We start from the raw sequence: 12,885 nt of genomic DNA on the forward strand, positions 1-12,885 counted from the left end.
TTCACAATTGGCACGCATTCTGTAACAATCAAGTTGCACTCAACATTGCAAGTGGAAATATTAAATACAATGGGGTAGCAGTTGCGTTAGTGTGATAATACTGCAACGCCTTTCAATGATCAGGAATAAACACAGGGAACGAGCTAACTCAAGGATAGCTTCCAGGTCACAATTGAACCATTGTTTAAGTCCAGCATGAGCAAACAGAGGCTCAATCCATCTAAGGGTAAACTTATTGCAGACCATTGCTTGCCGAGAGCACACACTCGGAGTACTTGGAGAATCATGTGCCAAGAATCCATCCTGCATGATTTGCTGTCCATTAAAACTGACTGATTAAAATTAATGAACGAGAAATAGGGCCAGCTGCTCATTAGACGTGCGAGAGTACAAATTGGACCTCATTGCACCTGTTTTAACGGAGGTAAAATGGGCACAACAGGCCATTCTCAGGGGCCAACGTCCCATGCCCATAGGATGCCTGGAAAATGTCTGACCCAATATTGGCATATTTAAATTTAGATTCACCTCTTTGGTTCAGCTCTGCTTGTGTTTTTCACAAATATCTTACTTTCAGGGTTAACAACAACAACTTGCATTTATATGTGTCCCAAGGTGCTTTACAGGAGCTTTATCAAACAGAATTTGACATCAAACCACATGTGGAGGTATTCGGGCAGCTGACCAAAAGCTTGGTCAAAAAGGTATGTTTTAAGGAGCATCTTAAAGAAGGAGAGAGAGAGTTAGAGAGGCGGAGAGGTTTAGGGAGGGAAAGAATTCAATCAACTGTAACCACCTTTTCCTCTTTCAGAGTGACAATCAATGGGCAGGTTGTGGGCTGCAGTGAGGGCTGTCAGGCCATTGTTGATACTGGTACTGCTCTGCTCACTGGTCCCAGTGGACCCATCAGCAAGATCCAGCAATACATTGGTGCGACAGAAGGATACTATGGCGAGGTAAGCCTCTATGGTACAGATCAGACTTTACAATGAACCAAAGGAGGTTGCAGTTATGTATTTTTCATTTTGTAGTATTTATAAGGTGATGCTTTATTTAAGAGTTTTGTTCTTAAAAAATTAAAAAGCTAACTGAATCAATCAGTAGCGTATATTGTCATTTCTCTTCTGTTATTGCTCTGTATTACAGAACACCCTTTAGAAGCACTTGTTTCTGGCTTTCCTAGCTAGCTGCAAGATCCAAAAGAATCTCAGGAATCAAGCTTAGCTCCCATCAAAATGACTAAATTTAAGGCCTGTTAAACCAGGAGTCTATAGGGCTTCCACTGCCCTCCCACTGTAAGTCAGGTGGAAGAGCGCCTGTCGGGCTACAAATTAGGCTGGTCCCGGCTTTGGTTTAGAGTTTCCCGGGCATCTTGTGAAGGGTGGAGCTTACACCAGCTCCAAACAAGACTACTGATTTAGGAGGGCTGGAGATTCTCAATGCTGGGAGTTCCTGTGTGCCCGGTAAGCCCAGCCTCTCAAAGGCCCAACGGATCATCAATGCCGGGACACCTGGTGAAACCAGGCTGCTAAATGGTGGATGTGAGTCTCACCGAGGGAACTGGGTTGCAGCCTGTACCCCCAAAGAAAGGGTAAAAATATATTTTTTTAATTTGACCCCCTTACGAAGGGGGCCAGTGGAGGCATTTTAACTCCCATCCTGGGGGGTTCCCCCAACAGTTTCTCCTCCACAAGCCCATCAATTAACGGCCATTTTTACAGCCTCTGGGGGCAGGTAGATGGCCTCCATACACTCTTAGGTTGCAGGGAACCTCCCCACAAACCTCAGAATATCAAGCGGGATCAATGACGCAGGTTCCTCGCGGGACCATTTTGGCACTTGTGCTGGAATGTAGCCACAGCTGCTTTTAAACGTGACCAACTGTACATCCAATGATTACATCATTGATTTTGCTATTTATACAAGTATTTCCTGCAATGCTTCTCTGAGAACATTCTACTGACGACCATTGTTAAATACTTCACCCTTTTTACAGTACTCCATCAACTGTAACAATCTGCCCAACATGCCTGATGTGGTCTTCACAATCAATGTAATTGACTATCACCTTTCTCCATCTGAATACACAATCATGGTATGTTTTTGTTTTAATTTGATAAATCTGACTTTGAATGGTTTCACTATGTTCTCTGACTTCAGCATCCAGTAAGATTGCTTCTCAGTTAACTGCAAGATAAGAAAATGAGCAGAAAATTAATGAAAATGTACAAAGTGGTAAGATTGAGTAACGATACTACATTTAGTTAAAAAATGAACTTCCATATCAATTAATAAAGCAAGAGATGTCAATATTTTATTTATTCATTCTTTGGATATGGGCGTCACTATCAAGGTCAGCATTTATTGTCTATCCCTAGTTGCTCTTGAGAAAGTGGTGGTGAGCCAACTTCTTGAATCTCTGCACTCCGTGTGGTGAACGTATACCCACAATTCTGTTAAAGAAGAATGTCCAGGATTTTGACCCAGCGACGATGAAGGAACGGTGATATATGTCCATGTCAGGATGGTATGTGACTTGGAAGGGAACTTGGAGTTGATGGTGTTCCATGGAACTGCTGCTCTTGTGATGGGGATTCGAGTTTGGGAGGTGCTGTTGAAGCAATGTTGGCGAGTTGCTGCAGTGCATCCTGTAGATAGTACACACTGCAGCCCGGGTGTGCCAGTGATGGTGGGAGTGGGTGTTTAAGGTGCTGGATGGCCTGTCGATCATGTGGACTGCTTTGTTCTGGATGCTGTCGAACTTCTTGAGTGTTGTCAGTACTGCACCCATGAATGTGTAATGTAGAATAGTGTCTGTGGCACATTGGTGGACTGATTGAGAGACTGATGGACCAAAGAATTTACATTTTTGTGAATTTTGTGATTTAACATAGCATAGTGATCACTAAAGAGGAAAACATGGAAATTCTTTTCATTTTTTATTAATATACACACAGAAGAATCAGAATTGGCAACAAAGTAGTTCTAGGGAACTGACTCTCACACTTTGCATTTCTTCCAGGAGCAATATGGCTGCTTAAGTGGATTTGAAGGATTTTATCTTCCATCCTCTTCTGGAGAACTCTGGATTCTGGGAGATGTCTTCATTGGGTCATACTATTCCATCTTTGACAGAGGAAACAACCGAATGGGCTTTGCCCAAGCTGCCTAATTTATTCATCCAAGTTTTCATTTATTCATTTAAGGCACATTCAGATCCCATTTTGAAGCCTTTGCTCATTCATCCGCCATGATTGAAGCACTGGACCATAAGGTAACAAGAATTCAAATAATATCCTGGCGAGCCTCTGGTTAAAGAGTACTCAAGCTCATCTGATTTTGCTTGAGATGCAGCAAAGAAAAAGCCCTAGAATAAAGTCAATGAACTGAAATCTTTTAATTAAATTGGACCAAACTTGTAATGTATGTACCTTTAAGAGAGGAACTATCTTTTACAGCCCCTGTATACTGCAGTACCAGTAGTGACCACACCTGTATATAACACCGTGTAGTAATTTGTACAGTTAGTTCCAGCATACCCTCTGTTCAGTAAACACCTGTTATTATTGTTCTCCTGCAGTCCGTGTGTTATTTATACGCGGACACTACAGTGGCGACGAGCAGGTTCGAACTCACCTGCAGTACTGCATCACCTCACGGGGATCCATCCCTGAAAAGAAGCTTCTTGGAGGTCGAAGCCAGAGCAACGGGCGTCGACCACGATCAACCGCCCAGTGATCCATCGGAGTTCAAAGAATCGCAGGGGAGGTTGTGGAGAGCTGGGCTTGGTTCTCCAGTCAAGGTGTTCCAGCAAATCGGGCTGGTAGCAGGTAGTGCGCTGACCCTTTCCGGACTGCGGCGGGCTGGAGCTCGATCGAGCGGCCCTGCAAGGGGGCCGAGCAGCGTCGTCGGGAAGGAAAAGAGAGAGAGAGGGTGGAGCGCACAGGGCGCAGCCGGTGCTCAAGAGCCGGGCAGCGTTAAAGAAAATAAAAAAGGGGAAAGGAAAAGAGATGCGCAGTGGACAGCGTTGAAGAAGAATAAAACTAAGAAAATTAATTAACAAAAGAGAGACGCGCAGAAAGCCGCGAGGCGCCGCCATTTGCCACGAGGACCGCCGAGAGCGGCGTTGGCAGCAGCGCAAGGGAAGCGCGCGAAATCCACAGGGCACCGCCATTACTATTTAGAATGCTAGGAGCAGCGTTGGCAGCAGAGGGGGAAGAAGGAAAAGTGCGGGAGGCGCCATTTTAATCCATTGGGGAAGAAGGAGGCGCCATTTTAAACCACCCAAGATGCCGAAGAGTGGCAGCATCACTGCTTTCGACAACGAAATAGAAGACTGGACCACGTATGTGGAAAGAATTGAAGTGTACTGCAGGGCAAATGAGGTGGCCGATGAAAAGAAGGCGTCGGTATTATTGAATTTGATGGGCGCGAGAACGTACGGCCTATTGCAGAATTTAATTACCCCAGCTAAACCAATGGAGAAAAGCTTTGAAGAGATTGTCAATATCTTACAGGAACATCTAAACCCTACACCGCTGCTGATAGCAGAAAGATTCAAGTTCCATAAAAGAAACCAGCACAAAGACGAAAGTAATGCTGACTATCTTACGGAACTACGCAAGTTATCGAAACACTGCCAGTTCGGAACAGGACTGGCAGATACCTTAAGGGATAAGTTTGTCTGCAGGCTCCAGAGTGAAGGAACCCAGAAACGACTACTTTCGGAAAAGGACCTTACGCTAGAAAAGGCTTTCAGCGTTGCAGTATCCTACGAAGCAGCAGCACGGGGAGCTACGGAAATACAACAGAAACCGCAAGAATATAGCACCAATGAAATGGCATATGGAACAGAAAAGTGCTATTGCTGCGGCAGAACAACCCATGACCAGAAGGATTGCTGGTTTAAGGACAAAGTATGCAGGCAATGTGGAAAAGTGGGACACATAGCACGAGTCTGCAGGTCGGGAAAGAAAACCAACTCTAAAAGAACTACTAAGGAAAAGTACAAGAAAGTATAAAAGATGACGGACAGTAGTTCAGAAGATCAGAAGAGTGATAATGACTCCGGGAGCAGGAGACTAAGTTGTCTAAAGTTACACAACGTGATCGCAAAGGAGGATCACCGAACCATTTGGGTCACCCTCATGATAGCAGGGTCCCAAGTAAAGATGGAATTGGACACAGGATCAGCCCTAACAGTCATGAATCGACGAGACTACGAGCGGCTATTCTCACACATACCCTTGAAGGACACGTCCATTGTCTTGAAGACATATACGGGGCAAAAAGTCTACCCCAGAGGAAAAATAAGGGTGCCCGTTAAATACAACGGCAAGGAAACACAGAAGCTGTATCTATATATACTACAAGATGGAGGACCACCATTATTGGGACGTGAATGGATCCGAAAAATACAATTGGATTGGCATTCCATTCAGGCGCTAACTGTGGCTGACAAAAAGGATGACGACGTCACACCTGGACGACTGTCAAAAATTCTAACTGATGCGAAAGAGGTGTTCCAGCAAGGACTTGGGACTCTAAAAGGCATAACGGCAACGATAAAAATTGAAGATAACGCAAACCCCAAATTTTCTAGGGCCAGACCGGTACCGTATGCGATCCGCCCAGCCGTCGAAGCAGAGCTGGAGAGTCTGGAGCATTCGGGTGTGCTGTCCAAGGTGGACTGGAGTGAGTGGGCCACACCCATCGTTCCTGTAATGAAGAAATCATTGAGCAGCACGCCTGGGGAGCCGAAGAAGGTTCGCATCTGTGGGGACTTTAAGGTAACTGTGAACCCAATCCTTCACACAGTACAATATCCACTTCCGTGGATAGAAGATATTTTTGCCTCACTATCTGGAGGGAAACGCTTTACGAAGATTGATCTGGCCCAAGCGTATCTACAAATGGAGGTAGAAGAAGCATCTAGAAAATACCTCACGATAAACACTCACAAAGGTCTTTACCAGTACAACCGACTGGTATTCGGGGTAGCATCAGCTCTGGCTATTTGGCAGAGGGCGATGGAACAAGTCCTGCAAGGGATCCCGGGGACCCAGTGTTATTTGGACGACATCCTGGTTACGGGTGAAAATGACAGTGAACACCTTGCCAACCTGGAGCAGGTGCTCACTAGATTACAAGAATATGGGCTACGAGCCAACAGCCCCAAATGCGAGTTTTTCAGGAAACAAATCTCATATTGTGGCCATGTGATTGATGAAGAGGGGTTACCTAAGTCCCCAGACAAGATTGAGGCAGTAGTCAAGGCTCCAGCACCGGAAAATGTGTCGCAACTGAAGTCGTTCCTCGGGTTGGTGAACTACTACCATAAGTTCTTGCCAAATTTGTCTACAATTCTGCACCCACTGAATGCCCTGCTGCAAACTGGAGTAGCATGGAAATGGAGTGATGAGTGTAAGCGTGCCTTTCAGAAATGTAAATGCCTAATCACTTCAAAAGAATTATTGGCCCACTACAATCCAACACTACCAATTCGGTTGGCATGTGATGCGTCTCCCTACGGCATTGGAGCGGTGCTGTCGCACAAATTCCTTGACAGTTCAGAAAGGCCAATAGCCTTTGCATCACGCTCGTTAACCTCAGCTGAGCGTAACTATGCCCAGATTGACAGGGAGGCCCTCAGCCTGGTGTGGGGGGTGAAGAAGTTCAATCACTATCTGCACGGGCAGAAATTCACCTTACTGACTGATCACCAGCCTCTTGTCTCCATTTTTAACCCAAAAAAGGGCGTTCCGGTGATGACGGCGCAACGGCTGCAAAGATGGTCCCTTTTTCTAGGGGCACATCAATACGAAATAGAGTATAAGGGCACGAAACAGCATGGAAACGCTGATGGGCTGTCGCGCCTGCCGCTGCCTACGGCGGAGGAAGCACCTGCAGTGGACCTTGTTGAGATATTCCATTCGACCATAGTCGAATGTCTACCTGCTACAAACTCAAGTATAGAGAAGGAATCCCGAAATGACCCAACACTCTCTCTGGTCTATGATTTGACGGTGAAGGGATGGCCAGCACATGGCGACTCACTGTTGCCTACATTCTCGCCAAGGAGAGAACAGCTGTCAGTGTGCCGGGGGACCTTGATGTGTGGATCCCGAGTGGTAATTCTACCCAAGTTGAGAGATAGAGTGCTCAATGAGCTTCATGAGGGTCATCTGGGAGGGGTAAAAATGAAGAGCCTAGCCAGGGCGTTTGTGTGGTGGCCGGGAATCGATAAAGAAATCGACGAAATGACCAAGAGCTGCACAGGATGCCAGAAAATCCAAAACGCTCCACCACAGGCCCCGCTACACCCATGGGAGTGGCCCTCATCTCCATGGCAACGGGTACACATTGATTTTGCTGGTCCATTTATGGACTCAATGGCCGAGAAATTCAGTTGCGTTGTGCCCAGTTACCGCCCAAAGAGGGCTTCTGCGCCACTTGATGTGTTTGCGCCGATATTCAGCGCTGCGGTAATGGCGGCGTTAGCCAGTAGCGCTGCGCCGCCACCGATGACGTCATCGGTGTGCGCAGTGCCCCGCTACCACCCCGATACCAGCCCGACCGCCATATTGAGTAGCGGCCGCCTCTTCCGTAGCGGCCGCAAACAACGTTCAGAGACCGGTGCCGTACTGCAGCCTTAGTGGGGCGAGTTAAGGTGGAGGTGCGGCCGGCCGCTTTTTCGGCGGCCGCCTGCCCGCACCTCCTTCCCCGGCCTCCTCCACCACCCCCCCCCCGCGGCATTGCCGGCTGTTTTCCGGGAGCCCGGCACTTCTCCGTGGTGCCGGGCTCATTTGCCGGCACTAGCGAGCGGCGATCTTGCTGTTGCAGGCACCTCCCCCTTAAGAGAGGGAGGAAGGCCTGCAGTACCACAGCCTGCAGCTCCGCAGCGGGTGGCGCTGCGGCACCTAGCGCGCCGACATTCAGTTTCATCGCCCCAAGCGGGGGCGGCCACACACTTGAATAACGGCCGCCTTCGAGTTGGGGAGCGGAAACTGAATATCCGACGGGCGCGAGTGGCTCCGCGCCCAGCGGTAACTTTTGGGCGCAAGCGAGCTGGCGGGGCCTTACTCAATTTCTAGCCCAATGTTTTTAATCGCCGTGGATGCACATTCGAAATGGCCAGAGGTCATCAAAATGTCCTCCACAACCACGGAGAAAACTATTGCAGTCCTACGGACCATCTTCGCCAGGAATGGCTTGCCAGAACAGATTTGCTCCGACAATGGACCACAGTTTGTGTCCGAGGATTTCCGGAGGTTTTTGAGGAATAATGGGGTAAAGCATTACACATCCGCCCCATATCATCCAGCCACAAATGGATTGGCTGAGAGGTTTGTTCAAACCTTTAAAAAAGCAACAAAGGCGATGTATAACGACAACATACCACTGCAACACAAGGTGGATAATTTCTTGTTTGCTTACCAGAATGCGACACATGCAGTCACCAACCAAGCTCCAGCCATGATGTTCTTTAACCGAAGGTTAAGATGTCGCCTGGATTTGCTCAAACAAAACATAAGATGAGATGTTGAGAATAAGCAATTCCAGCACATCAATGAGAAGCCAACCAGGAGCTTCAAGATAGGGCAACCAGTCTTGGCCCGCGACTACCGAACAGAAAAATGGCAGCCAGGAACGATATGCACACGGCAGGGACCACTAATGTACACAGTGGACGTTGGAGAGAGCATCGTGAGACGCCATGCTGACCAGATTCTAGAGTCACAGGAACAAGTCAAACCCATGCCACGATCATATGCACCTGGTGATGAACCCGAAGTACAGATTGCGTCTACCTCAGAATCAGTGGTATTGGAAGCTGACGAACCAACCAATGACAATGAGGCAGAATCGACTCCGCCGCAAGAACAGGATACTCGAGAAAGGCGCTATCCAGACAGGATCAGGAAGCCTCCTCAAAGACTGAATTTATAAATGATTACTTTCAGCTGATGTATATAGTGCAAAGAAAATTGTAATTGTAATTAGTTATTATTTAATTGTTAAATGAATGTTATGTACTGTTTATCTAAAAGGGGAGGAATTGTAATGTATGTACCTTTAAGAGAGGAACTATCTTTTACAGCCCCTGTATACTGCAGTACCAGTAGTGACCACACCTGTATATAACACCATGTAGTAATTTGTACAGATAGTTCCAGCATACCCTCTGTTCAGTAAACACCTGTTATTACCATTCTCCTGCAGTCCGTGTGTTATTTATATGCGGACACTACACTATTGTAACCTTATTAGTAATATTGACCAAACTCTGTCTTGATGCTTCAGTTCCTTTTTTGGTCAAGAGGGGGGTGTGAAGGAATAAGCAATATATCTATTCAGAAAATACACCATCCTAGTATTGTGCTAGTTAAGTTATCCAAGGGAAACCGAGAAGTACCCCTGAGACAAACGAGTAGCACAAATGAGAACAGCTTGTAAAATAAGCTCACGAGGGCATAGGTCAAACACATTGTGGTGACAGAAGAATATTCTGTAAATTGACTCCCTTATATTGGTGGCCAGGCATGCTTAAGGCCTGTAAAACGTACGTGGCAAATTGTGACACATGCAATTTAACCAATAAGTCATCACTAATTAAGCCACCACCATTGGCTCCTGTGAAAGCTGATGAACCAATGGGAAAATTCTTTATTGACTTCATTGGACCACTTCCCCCATCTTTGGAATATGGACATGTTCTCGTTTGTGTTGATGGATGCACTTCCTTCTGCTGGCTGGTCCCCACAAAAACTGTTTCAGAAAACGCACTCGCCAATGCTATTACTGATATAATTACTGTAGCTGGTGCACCCAAAATCTTACACTCCGATCAAGGCGGAGCCTTTGTCTCCAAGGTCTTCAAAGACTACTGCGAACAAAGGGGGATTGGGTTGGAGCACAGCACGCCACGTCATCCGCAATCAGCGGGGCTGGTGGAACGTAAAAACGAAGATGTAAAAAAGCTATTGGTCAAACTGTTGAGAATCAGGGGAAATAAGTGGACCACTGTCATTCCGGAGGTGCAGCTATCACTTAATAATGTGCCCGCATCTGCATCAGGGACAGTGTCCCCTAAAACTCCATATTATCTAATGTATGGGGCTGAGACGCATACACCACTAACCCATGGTTCTTTTATTGCCTCTACACTCTGATTCCTTGACCCGACAGCAACAGTTAGATTTAAAAAAAGAAGTAACAGAGGAAATACATCAAATTGATTAGAAGACAAGGGAGACAAATAGGCAGAAAAAATTGACAAAAAAAGCGTGGCAACCCCTAGCAGGAGATTGGGTGCAGGAAAAGAAGTTCGAGCAAAAATCTGGTTTAAGACCCAAGTGGAAAAAACCTGTTCAAATACATTCCATTATTAACGAAAGAACTGTTGAAATACATATTAATCTGCCGAATGGCAAGTACATTCCTAAAACTTTCTCCTTAGGCAATCTCAAAAGATATACTGCGGGATACCAAAATGGAGGAACGATACAAGGTGCAGTCGTACACTTGTCTTCCAAGACCCAGCTTGGAGCACGACACAGGAAATGGATGCGATCGAACTACTGACAACGGTCAGCCAGACAGTGTCACCGACTCCTCCGCACGATGCTTGGCAACGCCTCAGGAATTGGTTTCGCAAAAAGCCACAACCAAAACAAGTAAAGACCAACAAGTTACTTCAACGAAGGAGGAAAACACTGTGGATGGAGAAGGAATCAACTGAGCTTCTGAAAACAAGAATCTGTCCTCACGCTGGATCAACGGAACAGCGTGTCAAGCTTCAACCAGCAGCAAACGACGTCTCCTTGACTCGTATAAATAACTCACCTCTACAGAACGTACATCTGCAAATTGGACATTGCTACCGTGAAAATCGTTCACGGATACGGGTTCACCAATTGTAGCGTTGGAATTGATGAGCTCCCGTACTCACGTCGTTGGGTCACCAATTTAGCGGTTCGTGTTCGTCGGTTGTCTTCTGTGAAGACGAGGGTCAGGCTGCGCGTTGCTTCCGTGAAAATCGTTCACGGATACGGGGTCACCAATTGTAGTGTAGGAATTGATGAGCTCCCGTACTCACGTCATTGGGTCACCAATGTAGCGGTTCATGTAGATCGCCACTGAATAAGAGAATGTGACTTTGACGAACTATAAATAAGTTGTTTATTTACAGGAACTGGTTAAATACAACAGGTAAGGTAGCAGGTAAGATGGCTGACTGTAGGAGCACCGTGGTGTAGGTCCTTCCCCAGCGGGGACACCACGAGGACTGACTAGAAGTTTCCGAGCTCAACTGCTAGCAGGTTCCGAGCTCAACTGCCAGCAGGTTCCGAGCTCTACTGTTGGAAGGTTCCAAGCTCTGACGTCATCACACAGAGTATAGGAGAGAAGCCTGAGTATAGTAACAGACACATACAGTAAGGTAAGTTAAAGGGAATTATGTATCTCAATGTAAGGGACAACCGGTGGTACCGCCACAATGCCCCCTTGTTCTGGACTCTCCCACCAGAGGAAATAGTTTCTCTCTATTGGCCCTGTCAAATGCTTTAATCATCTTAAACACCTCGATTGGATTAACCCTTAATCTTCTGTATTCAAGGGACTAGAAGCCTAGTCTATGCAACCTGTCCTCATAATCGAAACCTTTAAGCCCAGGTATCATTCTGATGAATATTGGCCTCCAATATATTCTTCCTGAGGTGCGGTGCCCAGAACATAAGAACACAAGAAATAGGAGCAGGAGTAGGCCAATCGGCCCCTCGAGCCTGCTCCGCCATTCAATAAGATCATGGCTGATCTGATCCTAACCTCAAATCTACTTTCACTCTCCATCCCACCCGAACCCATGTGATCTCCCGGGAGAGGCGAAAAACCAGATAAAAAACCCAATGTGCCAATTTGGGAGAAAAAATCTGGGAAATTCCTCTCCGGCCCATCTAGGCGATCGAAACTCATCCAGGAGATCACTCTGTCCCTGTATTTCCTACAGTACTTACCTTCTGTAAGAGGTGATCTCCACCCCAGCCAGGAACAGGCTCAATTTACTCTTGAAGGACTCCTAGCTGGCAGCCTGTTCCCGAGGTCTCCACTAATCCCTGTGAATAGAACCATCTCCTGAAATCTAACACAGAATTAGAACACAAGAAGTAGGAGCAGGACTAGCCTACACAGCCCCTGGGCCCGCTCTGCCACCCACAGGGCCATGACCGATCCGAACCTAGCCTCATGTCCGATTTCCTGCCCGCTCCCCATAACCCCTAATTCCCTTTACTTCTAGGAAACTGTCTATTTCTGTTTTAAATTTATTTAATGATGTAGCTTCCACAGCTCTCTGGGGCAGCAAATTCCACAGACCTACCACCCTCTGAGTGAAGAAGTTTCTCCTCATCTCAGTTTTGAAAGAGCAGCCCCTTATTCTAAGATTATGCCCCCTAGTTCTAGTTTCACCCATCATTGGGAACATCCTCACCACACCCACCCGATCAAGCCCCTTCACAATCTTATATGTTTCAATAAGATCGCCTCTCATTCTTCTGAACTCCAATGAGTAGAGTCCCAATCTACTCAAACTCTCCTCATATGTCAACCCCCTCATCCTCGGGATTAACCGAGTGAACCTTCTTTGTACTGCCTCGAAAGCAAGTATGTCTTTTCTTAAGTATGAACACCAAAACTGTACGCAGTATTCCAGGCGTGGTCTCACCAATACCTTGTACAACTGCAACAATACCTCCCTGTTTTTATATTCCATCCCCCTAGCAATAAAAGCCAACATTCTATTGGCCTTCTTGATCACCTGCTGCACCTGCATACTAACTTTTTGTGTTCCTGTACCAGGACCCCCAGATCCCTTTGTACCGCAGTACT

At 46.6% G+C, this 12,885-nt stretch overlaps 1 pseudogene; it reads left to right on the forward strand.

Moving 5' to 3' along the window:
• Positions 1-3,216, forward strand: part of LOC147105100 (pepsin A-like) — a 30,714-nt pseudogene extending 27,498 nt beyond the window's left edge.
• Positions 3,217-12,885: the final 9,669 nt, after the last annotated feature.

Source organism: Somniosus microcephalus, chromosome 18, assembly GCF_052327205.1.
Source record: "Somniosus microcephalus isolate GS21.2 chromosome 18, FLI_Smic_1.0, whole genome shotgun sequence".
Classification (NCBI taxonomy): Eukaryota; Metazoa; Chordata; class Chondrichthyes; order Squaliformes; family Somniosidae; genus Somniosus; species Somniosus microcephalus.